We start from the raw sequence: 16,344 nt of genomic DNA, 5'->3' as shown, positions 1-16,344 counted from the left end.
TCAGTTATGGGTTATATCCAACTTTTCATTACTCTGTATGGGGTTTTGGCATTTCTTTCTCCAGTTTTCTATGGAATCAAATCTTAAGCATCCTTCAAGTCTCAGCCTAAGCCCAACTTCACCAAGAAGTTTTCTTCTCACATTAATCTTCTCTGAACTTCTATTGTATTTATATTCCATATCACACAGTTGAACAGTTAATGCTGTCCAAGTATCTTTATATGCAGGATGTTTCAAAAATTTTAGTGCAGAGTCTACACTGAGCCTATAAACCTTTCTTCATCCCCCTATTGGTCTATTTTTATTACTGTAGTGTTATAATCAAGGCGCATATTAAGCTTATGCTATTCTATAATTCCCACTTCATATACCATAGTATCTAACACATTGTGATTATTCAATAATTGCTTAATGAGAAAGCAAAATATCTACAGGACATGTGAATTTATTTTCCAATCTACAGATACAAAAACAGTTATGAAATTACAGAACGAAATATTTTTACTCATCATAATACAGCTTTCCAACCTGGTGATTAGAAATTTATGATTAATTATCATAAATTATCTAATATCTAAATATAATGAGCATGGAAAGATCCCTAACTCTGAAGTCCAAGGACCTGAAATCAGCTTCTTCTTTTGATACTACCTGTGCGATCTTATATAAATCATTTTATTTTCTAAGGTCTGAGTTTCCTTATCTATAAAATGAATTTTCTATAATCCCTTATAGCTCTAGGCCTAGGATCATGTGATCTTAGCTTAATAATACTTCAAAAGAAGAAATCCTGAACCCAACAAAGTGAACCCAACAATGGCCCAGCAAACTTATCTGCCAATTTGTTTTTCAAGACTTGATGATGTAGTTCATCTAGGACAGTTGATAATGAATTTATCATTGACAGAAAGATTATTTTCTTCGCTTTCTAGTTATTTTGGTTTTCAACTCTATTAGCTTCCTCCATTGTTTTTCAAGTGCAATGATTATTCTCCTTAGCAAAGAAAACAACAACAACAAAATTGCTCATGCTGAGCAGCTCTGCTTTCTCTTCATTGTCACTAGTGGGAGAAACAGTAATGACTCTTCTGTGCTAGCTTCCTCTCACCATATTTTCACACTAATATTGTTTCCCCAGGGAAGAACTGGATGTTGGGAGAGGACCCCAAAAGGTTGGGTGTCATGAGGTGTCTCAAAAGAATTTGAAGGTTTGAAACCATATCCAAAGTCAAGGGGTGAAGTTTATTGTAATTGTAATGCCAATTGAAGTGGGCTAAATTCCAAAAAAATTTATCAAAGGACCCAAGAGAAATGAGATAAATTTATAAGACAAAATTGATCAGAGATTCATATTACTTATTTGCTAATTTTATGGCTTATGAATAGGTTTGAGGGGTGGGCCATTCATGATTGTCTCAGACACTTGCTTATCACTGAGCAATAGATTAACTATGTAACAGTCAGTAATGTTTGTAGGACTATTCTAAGTCCAGAAGACTGAAATCATTAATAGACAGAATATTAGAACTATAGCATTCTAAGGTCAGAGGGCCTCAGGATCACTAATATATCTTCCCTAAAAACTAAGAGAAAAAATATTATTATATATCTAGGCCAGAGGACTTTTACAATCATTGAAAGAGAGATTGCCAGAAAAATAGCACTCTAAGGTTGAGGGAGGGGACCTCGGAGTCACAGATTCCAAAGCCAGAAGACTTTAGACTTACTGACAGATTGTTAGAACAGAAGCACCCTAAGGTCAGTGTGACTTCTCTAGTGCTGTCTCCCCTAGAAGTTATATTCCATCAGCCTGAACATACATGTTTATAATTTCAGTGAATACATGCATGTCATATCTAAAATTATTTTACTTCACTATATTCAGAAGCCCACTTACAGCTCAGTTAAATACAACAGAGAAAGAGTTCAGATTTAAATAGTCCATGAAATGGGGATAATAAGAAAAAATAATGGTCCATTTTAGTTGAGATTTTATTAAAAGATATGATTTTCATTAACCACTTTTTCTATGAACTTTACAAGAGTCTGAATCATTTCTACCCACAATAGAAAAGGTGCAGACTATGTTTAACTGGAATGTTATACCAATATAACAGTATTTTCCCTAAAACAACTCTTTTATACTCAGCTTTCTTTAAATATAATTTACTATAGAGACAATATTGGTACCAAACAGTTAAAGTTAAAGCATATATCTTGCCTTTTTTATTAAGAACTGGTAGGCATCCTAATCACTTTTAGGCAGTTTTGCTTAATTGTTTTGGAATAATATACAATATAGGGACATTGTTTGGATGTTGGGGACAATCTATTGTGCCAAAATAAAGTTGTCAATAGACAAATCATTTATTACTCCCTTTCTACCAGTGTTTATTTATCAAGTATTTCTAAAACTAAATAGTGGGAATGTGTTTTGTTCTTCCTGGCATTACTTACCCTTTTTTTAAGTGTCTTATTTCATTTGGTTTCAAAGCCTCAGTGTATAGAATAGTATTTGCACCCAAGAACTTCCAGATATTGCTTTAATAGGGAGGGATTGAGAAGCATTGAAGGAGGAAGGGGTTATAGAAGTTTCCTAAGTATGGGTTCCAGTCAAGGTCTGAGCAAGGAGAGAAACTTCCTCTTTTCAAAGGTCATTACAAATAAAAGGCACCTGAATGAAATGCAAACTACACTCTTGGGGTTGCTCCTTTCATACAGCATTGATTGTATTCATTGTGATCTGCCCCTGAGACAATTCCTGCTTTGTTGCTCTCATTTGTAACCAAACTTGACATAATTTGAGGACAATTCCAGAAAAGTATGAGAATAGCTTTCTGTAATTTGTAAGCCTCATTAGCATTGAATTTCAAAATGCCACTCTCTTTTGGTGCTTTGGCTGATAAAAAATGCATCATGGTACATTAACACCACCTGTGATCCACATTGGATAGTGGGATATATGCAAACTGGAATTCAGTCAAATATTTATCACACAAAAATATATTAGCTTATTTTTTAACAGAACTGTTAAATGTGAGATCAGGTCAAAGAATATTTAAGGTTTACACTCATTTATTCACTAAAAATATATTTTATTTTTCTTATACCTAATAGATATAGGACACTATCCTAGGGGTCGAAGGAGATTCAGGAGTTAGATAAAACATCCCCTGATCTCATGGAGCTTATGGTATGGATTAGCCTTAACCTAACTTCATTCTATCTAAATATAACTAAAATATTCCTTTTCTCATCTGATATATGGGGAGGAAAACTAGAAGCACAGAAGACAGAAGCAGTAAGAGGAAAGACAGGTAATAGTAAGTACAGAGGGCAGCCCAATGCAGATGTAATTGCAGAAGCAGAGGGAGTTGTCAGTTCCACCAAAGGATCAATCAATCAGTCAAATATTTAGTAAACATTCATGCCAACTACCATGCAAGGTGGTTGGGACACAAGAACAAAAGATGGAATTGAAGTGGTAAAAAATAAATACCAGAACTAATACATTGTTGGTGCAATTGTGAATACATCCAGCCATTCTGGAGAGCAATTTGGAACTATGCTCAAAAAGTTTTCAAACTGTGCATACCCTTTGATCTAACAGTGTTTCTACTGGACTTATATCCCAAAGAGATAAAAGAAGGGAAAGGGACCTGTATGTGCCAAAATGTTTTTGGCAGCCCTCTTTGTAGTGGCTAGAAACTGGAAAATGAAAGGATACCCATCAATTGTAGAATGGTTAGGTAAACTGTGTATATGAATGTTATGGAATATTATTGTTCTGTAAGAAATGACTAACAGGATGAACACAGAGAGGTTTGGAGAGACTTACATGAACTGATGCTGTATGAAATGAGCAGAACCAAGAGATCATTATATTCCTCAACAACGATACTGTATGACAATGTATTCTGATGGAAGTGGATTTCTTCGACAAAGAGAAGATCTAACTCAGTTTCAATTGCTCAAGGATGGATAGAAGCAGCTACACCCAAAGAAAGAACACTGGGAAATGAATGTAAAGTGTTTGCATTTTTGTTTTTCTTCCCAGCTTATTTTTTACCTTCTGAATCCAATTCTTCCTGTGTAACAAGAGAACTGTTCGGTTCTGCACACATATATTGTATCTAGGCTATACGGTGACATATTCAACATGTATAGGACTGCTTGCCATCTGGGGGAATAAGTGAAGGGAGAGAGGGGAAAAGTCGGAACAGAAGTGAGTGCAAGTGATAATGTTGTAAAAAAAAAAAAATTACCTAGGCATGGATTCTGTCAATAAAAAGTTATAATAAAAAAAAAGGTACCAGAAGTAGTAATAATAAATAGATTTGGAAGAGCATAATTGTGAAAGAATATAATAAAAAGAATAATAGAGATTCAGTTTGCATCATAAAGAAATTATGTAATAAGCATCCAATACAGATTATAAAAATTTGCTATTTTATTTACATATATAGCTCATGGGCCCAAGCAAATACAACTAGGCTGTGATGACCACGTTACCACACTGGATACCTTAGAATCAGCCAAAGTCAGGATAAGAAAAAGTCTTTAGTCTTTATTCTTGGTCTTTAGAGGTAGGATTGAATTGGACGGAAGCAGAATCTCCACGATCTTCCTTCTCCCTCATCTATTACCAAAGTGACTCTGGCTCATCTTAATCCACCCCCTAGTCCTAGTCCCTCCTACAATCTCCCTATACACCAATTATTGAGCCAGCACAGGATAGTGGGAAGGGCCATTTCCCAAGCACATGCCCATAGAATATTGTCCAATTGGTAATTAGCTTTAAGTGCTCAAACCGACCTCAGTGCATCAACTCAAGAGTTTCAGCCCTCTACATTTCAGCCCTCTACATCTCCCACTTTCTTTTCTTTTAGAACACAGGTGGTCACGCCATCCCTGACTTCTCAGGAAAAGAGGTGAAAACACCAAAAAGGAGGTGATCACCCCCCCACATACACACACACAGCACACATTAATTTGTGTATTAGTAAAACAGGTGTAAATCTTGTCTGGTCTTATCCCAGATAATTGTACTGCTTGCTTAATGGCCTTTAAATAAACTCTAGCCACAAACACTGGGTAAGGAGTAAGGCTTTGTTCTGGTTGTGTTGAGACGTTCACCCACTCCATCACACTGTCTCCTTGATGAAGGACTGCTGTGGGTGCCTCTTGTATAGCAAAAACTGATATTTCCAAGGGTTTTTGAGCGACTCTTTCAACCACATTGGATAAAACCAGTTCAACTTCTCTCAAAGCCTCTTAAGCTTCTTTTGTAAGCTGGAGTGGTGAGTTTAAAGCACTGTCTCCCCTTAAAATGTCATATAATGGTTGCAATTGATAGGTAGTCAAGCCAAACATTGGATGCATCCATTGGACATCTCCTATCAATTTCTGAATGTCATTTAAGGTGTTTATCTTCTCTGTTCTTAAGGAAAGTTTTTGTAAGCACCTTAGGGTACACTTCATATCCTAAATATTGAAAAGGAGCATGTTTTTGAATTTTTTTCTGGAGCTATGTTCAATTTGTAGTTCCTTAGTGTTTCCATGGTCTTTTGTAGACATGCTTCTAACATTTGTTCCTCAGGTGCACATCCCAATATATCATCCATGTAATATAATAACATAATTTTTGGAAATGATTTTCTTCCTGGAGTAAGAGCAGCAGCAACATACATTTGACACATAATAGGGATGTTTTTCATTCCCTGTGGCAAAACTGTCCATTCATATCTTTTATAAGGCTCAGCTAAGTTAACGCTGGGCACTGAAAAGGCAAATCTTTTCATATCCTCCTTATCCAGAAGGATAGAATAGAAACAATCCTTAATATCTATAACCCAAAGAGGCCATTCTCCAGGCAATTGAGTAGGATATGGAAGCCTAGGCTGAAGAATTCCCATAGTTTCCATCTGTTCATTTACCTTTCTTAAATCATTCAACATCCTCCATTTTCCAGATTTCTTTCTTACAACAAATACTGGGGAATTCCAAGGACTTAGAGAAGGTTGTAAGTGTCCTTGGTCAAGTTGCTCCTGTGCTATATTTAATAAGGCCTGAATTTTTTCACTAGCTAAGGGCCACGGTTCTATTCACACTGGTGTATCAGTTTTCCATTGAATTGGAACAGGTGAGAGTGTTGGCAGGCCTTCAAAAGCAGCCCTGCCTAAAAAACTGAGGTATTCATTTTTAATCCTAATTGTTGTAAAATGTCGCTTCCCCACAGATTGATGGGGATTTTTTTCAACTATAAAAGGAGTAAAAACTCCTGCTTCACCTTCAGAAGTCCATCTCAAAGGAGTAGCACTAACTTCAGCTGCTTTTGATCTTCCTACGCCAGACATATAGGTGTCTGCCTTAATCTTTGGCCAGTGACTGGCACCTCTAATGACTGTATGACCTGCACCTCTGTCTACCAATCCTTCTAATAGTATGCCATTTATATAGATAGTGAGCATAGGTCAGTCAGCTGTCACAGCTGCTGTCCAGTATATTCCTAGATTTTGTTGCTTGGAGTCAGAATCTGGGCAACTATCACCAGATTGCTTATTAGGAGTCTGTTATCAGTAAACCTGATGCTACTACTTCTCCTGGGTGATAAGTCACACATTGTCTACCTGTATTAGTGACTAGGATATTATCTACACATTCCCCAGTTTCCCACAACAGTGTATGGATGGACACTGTTTTATAAGTGCTCTCAGGAGGTGAAATGGTCAAGCCTATTGTGCCCGGAGGCAAAGGATCCATAGGCTGGAGAGGAACAGATTTCACCTCTCCAGGGAATATCTCAGTTGTCCCAGCTACATACAAGTCTATTCTCCCCAACTGTAATCCCTTTCTCCCATCAGGTTGTTTCCTGGCTGGTTGACTGTGTAATCCCCTTCTCCCATCAGATGGCTTCCTGGATGATTGATCATGTCTGGGTACTGGACTTCTAGGCACTCTCTGAGTGTACCATCAGCTGCCATCAAGCCCCAAGTGTTTTTTGCCTGGGGCCCTGGAGCTGGGCCTGTTTCCCTGAATCCCGATGCCCAGTGGAAGCCTCTGTTGCATTTTGGACATGGGGTATTGGGTCTTGTTCTCTCACCCTGTTTTCTCACTCTGTCTCTATATCAACATTGAGCTTTCAGATACCCTACTTTACCACATTGAAAGCATTGACAAGTCTCTCTGGAAGTCCCTTGCCAAAAGGGACCCTGTCTACCCATGTTGGGATCTTGGGGAGTCTGCATCATAGCCTGGCTATAAAAGGTATTTGTGCCCACTGTGGCACAGTGTCTTATGATCTCCTCTAAAGAAGCATCCTTGCATAGTCCTAGTATAATTCTTCTACAAACCTCATTAGCATTTTCCTTAGCATGTTGCCTTATCAAAATGTCTGTTACTGTATTTTCACCATTAGTTTGTATGACAGCAGTCTGCAAACGTCCCACAACATCAGCAAAAGGTTCATTTGGCCCTTGTATTATTTTCGTGAAGGTTTCACCCTTGTCGTTTTTATTGGGGGAAAGAAGCCCATGCTTTAATAGCAGCAGCAGCAATTTGCTCATATGCTGCTAAGGGGTAATTGATCTGTACTGAAATTTCTGCATAGGAACCTACACCTGTTAGTTGGTCACAGGTGATTGGAGGATTAACTCCACTATGACTATTTTGTTGGGTTTGTATCCTACAGAGCTCACTATATTCAGAAAGCTCACTATATTCAGAAAGCCATAACTAGTTTTGTTCAGGTTCTTAAGCATGTCCTTGCTATATATTTCCAGTCTCTAGGGGTTAAGACTTCATAAGCCAAATTCTGTAATAACATCTTAACATAAGCTGATGTAGCCCCATAAAGAGTGCAAGCCTTTTTCAGGTCTTTGAGGATTTCTATATCAAAAGGACTGTATCTTCTACTGTCTTCATCTGAAGAGTTAAACTGTTGAATCACAGGATACATTTCCAGTTTCAAATCTCCTAAATTCTGCCCTTCTTCTGTGGTTTTAAGTACTGCCTTTTGCAATCTAGTCATAGGAGGGGGTGATTTCTGGGGGGGAGGTGCTGGTAGTATCACTGCCCCTCCCACTACTCCTCCCCTCTCGATCCAGAAAAGTGAAGTTGATGGGGGCGTGGCAAGAACCAGTTCCAGTTTAGGCAGGGTTGAAGCTGCTTTGTGAGAGAGAGAATCACCACGCCATTCATTATGCCCTTCATCCTTACTTAACTCCCCATGCCCTCTGGAGATATCACTTTTAATCCCTCCTTTCTCTTCCTCATTTTCATCATACTTCCTCATATGAAGAAGTAAGCTTCCTGCAGATCTCCTTTGGGGTGGGATTGGGGGTGGGGGTGGGGCTGGGTTTGGAGGAGAATCTTTTCCCAATATCTGTCCCATTGCAACTAAAAAAGGTTACTAGTTTAGCCCTTAACAAAGTAAGTTCCCTGTTTGTCTATTAAAATACTCACCTAATTTCCTGGTCACCAGAGACCAATGAAAGTAGAGTCGTTGGCCCCACGCTCTGGCGCCAAATGTGATAACCATGTTAGCACCTTGGATACCTTAGAATCAGCTGGAGTTGGGATAAGCAAAAGTTCTTAGTCTTTATTTTTGGTCTTTAGAGGTAGGATTGAATTGGATGGAAACAGAATCTCTGGGACTTTCCTCCTCCCTGGTCTACCACCAAAGTGACTCTAGCTCATCTTACTCTACCCCCTAGTCCCTCCTACAATTCTCTGTATACACCAATTATCAAGCCAGCACAGGATAGTGGGAAAGGCCATTCCTCAAACACATGCCCATAGAGTATTGTCCAATCGGTAATTTACCTTAAGTGCCTAAACCAACCTCAGTTCATCTACTCAAGAGTTTCAGCCCTCTACACTAGTCAACAATAGCCATATTGAATGACCAATTTGCATTTTGGAGAACACAATTTTTAAAGTCTGGAGGCATTAGAAGTAGAATCTAGGAATAAGGAGAGAAACTAGGAATGAATTTGGGGAGATAAAAGCAAGATCAAAGGAGGATCCAGGTGGAATCTACCTAACAGAAGAGGTCCCAGACCAGTATAAAGATATGCCAATCAAAATCTTAGGGATTGTTGAAACTACCTTTAAATATGCTAACTAGACAGTCTCAGAAATTGCAGTTCTAGACAATGGAAAACCAAATGGGCAGATTAAGAGTTTCAACCCCACTAATTAGGTTTGGGCCTCTCATTCTGTACAAACAGGACAGTCTGGGAGACTAGTTTCCTTTTTATATCCTTATGTATACTTGATTATGGTTGATAATAACAAGATGAGCTCCTTTAGTATTTCCTGATAAGGGAAGAGAATAAACTGGTTTTAGACTTTCCACCAAAATGATCCCTACCCAATGGGAACTGACATTCTGATGGGAAAGATAAACGCATACATAAATACATACAGCCAAAATATAAAGTGCATAAATAGATACATACATTCTGTTTATGTGTATGTACATATATAGGTTCAAGCTGAAATAAAGAACACTGCCAAACTAGCAAAAAAGTAGTCTTTTAACCAAGGCAAAGGAACTATAACACATGTTTTACCACACAACACTAGGTTTTAAGGAGTTTTTGGAGGACAAAGTTAAATGCATTTCAAGATAAGGAATTTCATGTGAGGCTCCAGCCTCTGGAAGCGGGTTCATAAGATGTTTTTACATAATAACCAGAAATCCATAGAGTAGGCTGGAAGAACAAGAGTTCAAGAATTTCAAGGGAATTAATGAAAAAAATGCAAATGAAGGTGACCTAGTTGTACCAGATTTAAAACTATATTATAAAGCAGTGGTCATCAAAACCATTTGGTACTGTCTAAGAACTGGAGTAGTTGATCAGTAGAATAGATTAGATTTACAGAACAAAATAATCAATGACTATAGTAATCTAACGTATGACAAACCCAAAGACCCAAGTTTTGGGGTTAAGAACTCTCTATTTGAGAAAAAGTACTGGGAAAATTGTAAACTAGTATGGCAGAAACTAGGCATTGACCCACACTAACACCATATACTAAGATGAAATGTGTCATGACCTAGACATAAAGATTGATATTATAAACACATTAGAAGAACATAGGATAGTTTACCTCTAAGATCTGTGGAGAAGGATGGAATTTGTGACCAAAGAAAAACTGGAGATCATTATTGAACACCAAATAGATAATTTTGGTTATATTAAATTTAAAAATTTTGTACAAACAAAACTAATGCAGACAAGATTAAAAGGGAAGCAATAAACTGGGAAAATATTTTTACATTCAAGGGTTCTGATAAAAGCCTCATTTCTAAAATATATAGATAATTGATTCAATTTTATAAGAATTCAAGTAATTCTCCTATTGATAAATGGTCAAAGGAGATGAATAGACAATTTTCAAGTGAAATTGAAACCATTTTTAGTCATATGAAAAGGTGCTCGAAATCATTATTGATCAGAGAAATACAAATCAAAACAACTCTGGGATACTACTACACACCTCTCAAATTGCCTAAAGTGACAGGAAAAAATAATGACAAATGTTGGAGGGGATGTGGGAAAACTGAAGCACTGATACATTGTTGGTGGAATTGTGAACGGATCCAACCATTCTGAAGAGCAATTTGGAACTATGCTCAAAAAGTTATCAAAATGTGCATACCTTTTGATCCAGCAGTGTTTCTACTGGGCTTATATCCCAGAGAGATCTTAAAGGAGGGAAGGAGACCCACATGTGCAAAATGTTTGTGGTATCTCTTTGTGTAGTGGCAAGAAACTGGAAACTGAATAAGTTATGGTATTTGAATCTTATAGAATATTATTGTTCTATAAGAAATGATCATCAGGATAATTCAGAGAGGCCTAGAGAGACTTACATGAATTGATGCTAAGTGAAATGAGCAGAGATAGGAGATCATCATATACAGCAACAAGATGATATAATGATCAATTCTGATTGATGTTGTTCTCTTCAACAATGAGATTATTCAAACCAGTTCCAATTGCTCAGTGATGAAGAGAGCCATCTACACCCAGAGAGAGGACTGTGAGAACTGAGTGTGGTTCACAACATAGTATTTTCACTCTTTTTGTAGTTTGTTTGCATTTTATTTTCTTTCTCACTTTTTTCTGGTTTGATTTGATTTTTCTTTTACAGCAAGATAATTGCATAACTGTTTGAACATATTGATTTTTAACATATTTCTACTGTGTTTAACATATATTGAACTACTTGCCATTTAGGGAAGGGGTGGGGTAAGTAGGGAAATCTGAACACAAGGTTTTGCAAGGGTTAATGTTGAAGAATTATCCATGCATATGTTCTCAAAAATAAAAAAGCCTTAATAAAAAAAATTGGTTTTGATAGTTTTCTTTTAACTGATTTCAATCATCCTCAGGCAATTCGCAATCCTGGGATCAAGCAAGTCAGCTGCATTCAATAATATCTGTAATATTATATGTTTATATGCATATAATATATATATATATGTGTATATATATATATATATATATATATATATATATATATATATATATATATATAGTTTGTGTGTATGTGTGTGTAGTACACACAAAACAGTTTAATACAGAGTTATCTTAGAAGGAAAACACTAACATTTGGGAGAACCTGGCAATATTTAATGCAGAAAATATTGCTTGAGTTGCATTTCAAATGAAGGAATGCTTCTGAGATAAAGGTAAGAAGTTTGAACAATCCAGACTGACATTCAAGGATCAAGATATGACCCTCATCTTCAGGTGGGTTAAAGGAGAAAAGCTGGTTCTAGAAAAGAAATGCTCTTGCAAGAAGAAATATTATTCAGATGTTGGTACCTTTGGGGAAAGTCCTATTTGTGCCATTCTATCCATAGCTTGCAAGCCAAACCATCTAGAAATCTAAAATCTTACACTCTTGGCCTTTTTTGATGGTCAGCACATTAGCTAGAAGACAGATTTTTTATTTATAAGACTATTTGAACACACAAAATGAAGTAGAAATTATGTGAAAATAAAAGGCCAAACAAACTGTCTTATATCTCTTTTTTTTTTTTATTTAATAGCCTTTTATTTACAGGATATATACATGTGTAACTTTACAGCATTAACAATTGCCAAACCTCTTGTTCCAATTTTTCACCTCTTACCCCCCCCCCCCCCTAGATGGCAGGATGACTAGTAGATGTTAAATATATTAAAATATAAATTAGATACACAATAAGTATACCTGACCAAAACGTTATTTTGCTGTAGAAAAAGAATCAGACTCTGAAATATTGTACAATTAGCTTGTGAAGGAAATCAAAAATGCAGGTGTGCATAAATATAGGGATTGGGAATTCAATGTAATGGCTTTTACTCATCTCCCAGAGTTATTTTTCTGGGCATAGCTAGTTCAGTTCATTACTGCTCCATTAGAAATGATTTGGTTGATCTCAGTGCTGAGGAGGGCCTGATCCATCAGAACTGGTCATCATATAGTATTGTTGTTGAAGTATATAATGATCTCCTGGTCCTGCTCATTTCACTCAGCATCAGTTCATGTAAGTCTCTCCAGGCCTTTCTGAAATTATCCTGTTGGTCATTTCTTACAGAACAGTAATATTCCATAATTTTCATATACCACAATTTATTCAACCATTCTCCAACTGATGCACATCCATTCAGTTTCCAGTTTTAGCCACTACAAAAGAAGGCTCCACAAACATTCGATGCACATACAGGTCCCTTTCCTTCTTTATAATCTCTTTGGGATATAATCCCAGTAGAAACACTGCTGGATCAAAGGGTATGCAAGTTCGATAACTTTTGAGCATAGTTCCAAACTACTCTCCCAAAATGGTTGGATTCGTTCACAACTCCACCAACAATGCATCAATGTCCCAGTTTTCCGCATCTCCTCCAACAATCATCATTATTTTCCTGTCATCTTAGCCAATCTGACAGGTGTGTAGTGATATCTTAGAGTTGTCTTAATTTGCATTTCTCTGATTAATAATGACTTGGAGCATCTTTTCATATGACTAGAAATAGTTTCAATTTCTTCATCTGAGAATTGTCTGTTCATATCCTTTGACCATTTTCAATTGGAGAATGGCTTGATTTTTATAAATTAGAGTTAATTTCTATATATTTTGGAAATGAGGCCTTTATCAGAACCTTTGACTGTAAAAATATTTTCCCAGTTTATTGCTTCCTTCTAATCTTGTCTGCATTAGTTTGTTTGTACAAAAACTTTTCAGTTTGGTATAATCGATATTTTCTATTTTGTGATCAGTAATGATCTCTAGTTCTGCTTTGGTCATAAAGACCTTCCCTTCCACGGTCTGAGAGGTAAATTATCCTATGTTCCTCTAATTTATTAATAATTTCATTCTTTATGCCTAGGTCATGAACCCATTTTGACCTTATCTTGGTGTACGGCGTTAAGTATGGATCAATGCCTAGTTTCTGCCATATTAGTTTCAATTTTCCCAGCAATTTTTATCAAACAGTAATTTCTTATCCCAAAAGCTGGGATCTTTGGGTTTGTCAAAGACTAGGTTGCTATATTTGTTGACTGTTTTATCCCTTGAACCTAATCTATTCCACTGATCAACTAATCTATTCCTTAGCCAATACCAAATAGTTTTGGTAACTGCTCTATAGTATAGTTTTAGATCTGGTACAGCTAAGCCACCATCATTTGATTTTTTTCATTAATTCCTTGAAATTCTTGACCTTTTGTTTTTCCACATGAACTTTGTTGTTATTTTTCTAGGTCATTAAAATAGTTTTTGGGAGTCTGGTATAGGCTAAATAAATAGATTAGTTTAGATAATATTGTCATCTTTATTATATTTGCTCTGCCCTATCCAAGAGCATTTAATATTTTCCAATTGGTTAGATCAGACTTAATTTGTGTGAAAAGTGGTCTGTAATTTTGCTCATAAAGTTTCTGATTTTCCCTTGGCAGATAGATTCCTAAATATTTTATATTATCAGTAGTTACTTTAAATGGAATTTCTCTTGGTAACTCTGACTGTTGGATTTTTTGGTTATATATAAGAATGCTGATGACTTATGTGGTTTATTTTATAACCAGCAACTTTGCTAAAGTTGTGGATTATTTCTAATAACTTTTAGCAGAATCTTGGGGTTCTCTAAGTATACCATCATGTCATCGGCAAAGAGTGATAATTTGGCTTCCTCGTTGCCTATTCTTATTCCTTTAATCTCTTTCTCAGCTCTTATTGCTATAGCTAGCGTTTCTAATACAATATTAAATAGTAACGGTGATAGTGGGCAACCTTGTTTCACTCCAGATCTTATTGGGAATGGTTGCAGTTTGTCTCCATTACATATGATGCTTACTGATGGTTTTAAATAGATGCTGCTGATTATTTTAAGGAAAAGTCCATTTATTCCTATATTCTCAAGTGTTTTTAATAGGAATGGATGTTGGATTTTATCAAATGCTTTTTCTGCATCTATTGAGATGATCATATGGTTTTTGTTAATTTGGTTATTAACATGGCCAATTATATTGATAGTTTTCCTAATATTGAACCAGCCCTGCATTCCTGGTATAAATTCTACTTGATCATAGTGTATTATCTTGGAGATGATTTTCTGTAGTCTTTTTGCTAATATCTTATTTAAGATTTTAGCATCAATATTCATTAGGGAGATTGGTCTATAATTTTCTTTCTCTGTTTTCAGCCTACCTGGTTTAGGTATCAGTACCATGTCTGTGTCATAGAAGGAATTTGGTAGGATTCCTTCATTCCCTATTTTATCAAATAATTTATATAGCATTGGGGCCAATTGTTCTTTAAATGTTTGGTAAAATTCACATGTAAATCCATCTGGTCCTGGGGATTTTTTCTTAGGGAGTTGTTTAATTGCCTGTTCTATTTCTTTTTCTGAAATGGGACTATTCAACAATTTACTTCTCCTCTGTTAGTGTGGGAAGTCTGTATTTTTGGAAGTAGTCATCCATTTCACTTAGGTTATCAAATTTATTGGCATAAAGTTGAGCAAAATAACTCCTTATTATTTCTCTAATTTCCTCTTCATTGGTGGAAAGTTCTCCCTTTTCATTTTTAAGACTACTAATTTCATTTCCCTCCCTCCTTTTTCTAATCAGATTTACCAAAGGCATATCATTTTTTTATTGGCTTTTTCATAGAACCAACTCTTAGTTTTATTAATTAGTTCAATAGTTTTTTTACTTTCAATATTTTTAATTTCTCCTTTTAATTTTAGAATTTCCAATTTAGTATTTGATTGGGGTTTTAATTTGTTCTTTTTTTGTTTTTTTAGTTGCAAGCCTAATTCATTAATCTTTTCTTTCTCTGTTTTATTCAAGTAAGCCTCTAAGGATAAAAATTCCCTCTTATTACCGCTTTGGCTGCATCCCACAAATTTTGGTATGATGTCTCATCATTGTCATTATCTTGAGTGAAATTATTAATTGTATCTATAATTTGCTGCTTCACCCAATCATTCTTTAAGATGAGATTGTTTAGTTTCCAATTACTTTTTTGTCTATTTCCCCTAACTTTTGTTGAATGTAGTTTTTATTGCATCATGATCTGAAAAGAAAGCATTTACTATTTCTGCTTTCTTGCATTTAATTTTGAGGTCTTTATGTCCTAATATATGGTCAATTTTTGAATAGGTTCCATGAGCTGCTGAGAAGAAAGTATATTCCCTTCTATCTCCATTCAATTTTCTCCAAAGATCCAACATACCTAATTTTTCTAATATTCTATTTACTTCTTTAATTTCTTTCTTATTTGTTTTGTGGTTTGATTTGTCTAATTCTGAGAGTGCAAGGTTGAGATCTCCTACTATTACAGTTTTGTTGTCTATTTCTTCTTGCAACTCTCTTAACTTCTCCGTTAGGAAGTTGAGTGCCATACCACTTGGTGCATATATGTTTAATATTGATATTGCTTCGTTGTTTATGCTACCCTTTAGCAGGATGTAGTTTCCTTCCTTATCTCTTTTAATTAGATCAATTTTGACTTTTGCTTGATCTGAGATAAGGATGGCTTACCCCTGCTTTTTGACTTCACCTGAAGCATAATAGATTTTGCTCCAGCCTTTTATCTTTACTCTATATGTATCCCCTGCTTTAAATGTGTTTCTTGTAAACAACATATTGTAGGGTTCTGACTTTTGATCCAGTCTCTATCTGCCTCCTCTTTATGGGGAGTTCATCCCATTCACATTTACAGTTAGAATTACTAAATCTGTATTTCCTGCCATCCTAATAACCCCAGATTGTGCTTTACTCATTCTTGCCTCCCCCAACCCTCTTTCCCCTTTTAAACTTATGTACCCTCTTGTATCA

Source organism: Sarcophilus harrisii, chromosome 4 (assembly GCF_902635505.1).
Source record: "Sarcophilus harrisii chromosome 4, mSarHar1.11, whole genome shotgun sequence".
NCBI classification, from domain to species: Eukaryota; Metazoa; Chordata; class Mammalia; order Dasyuromorphia; family Dasyuridae; genus Sarcophilus; species Sarcophilus harrisii.
The sequence above is the reverse complement of the archived record's forward strand: the minus strand, read 5'-3'. Positions refer to the sequence as shown.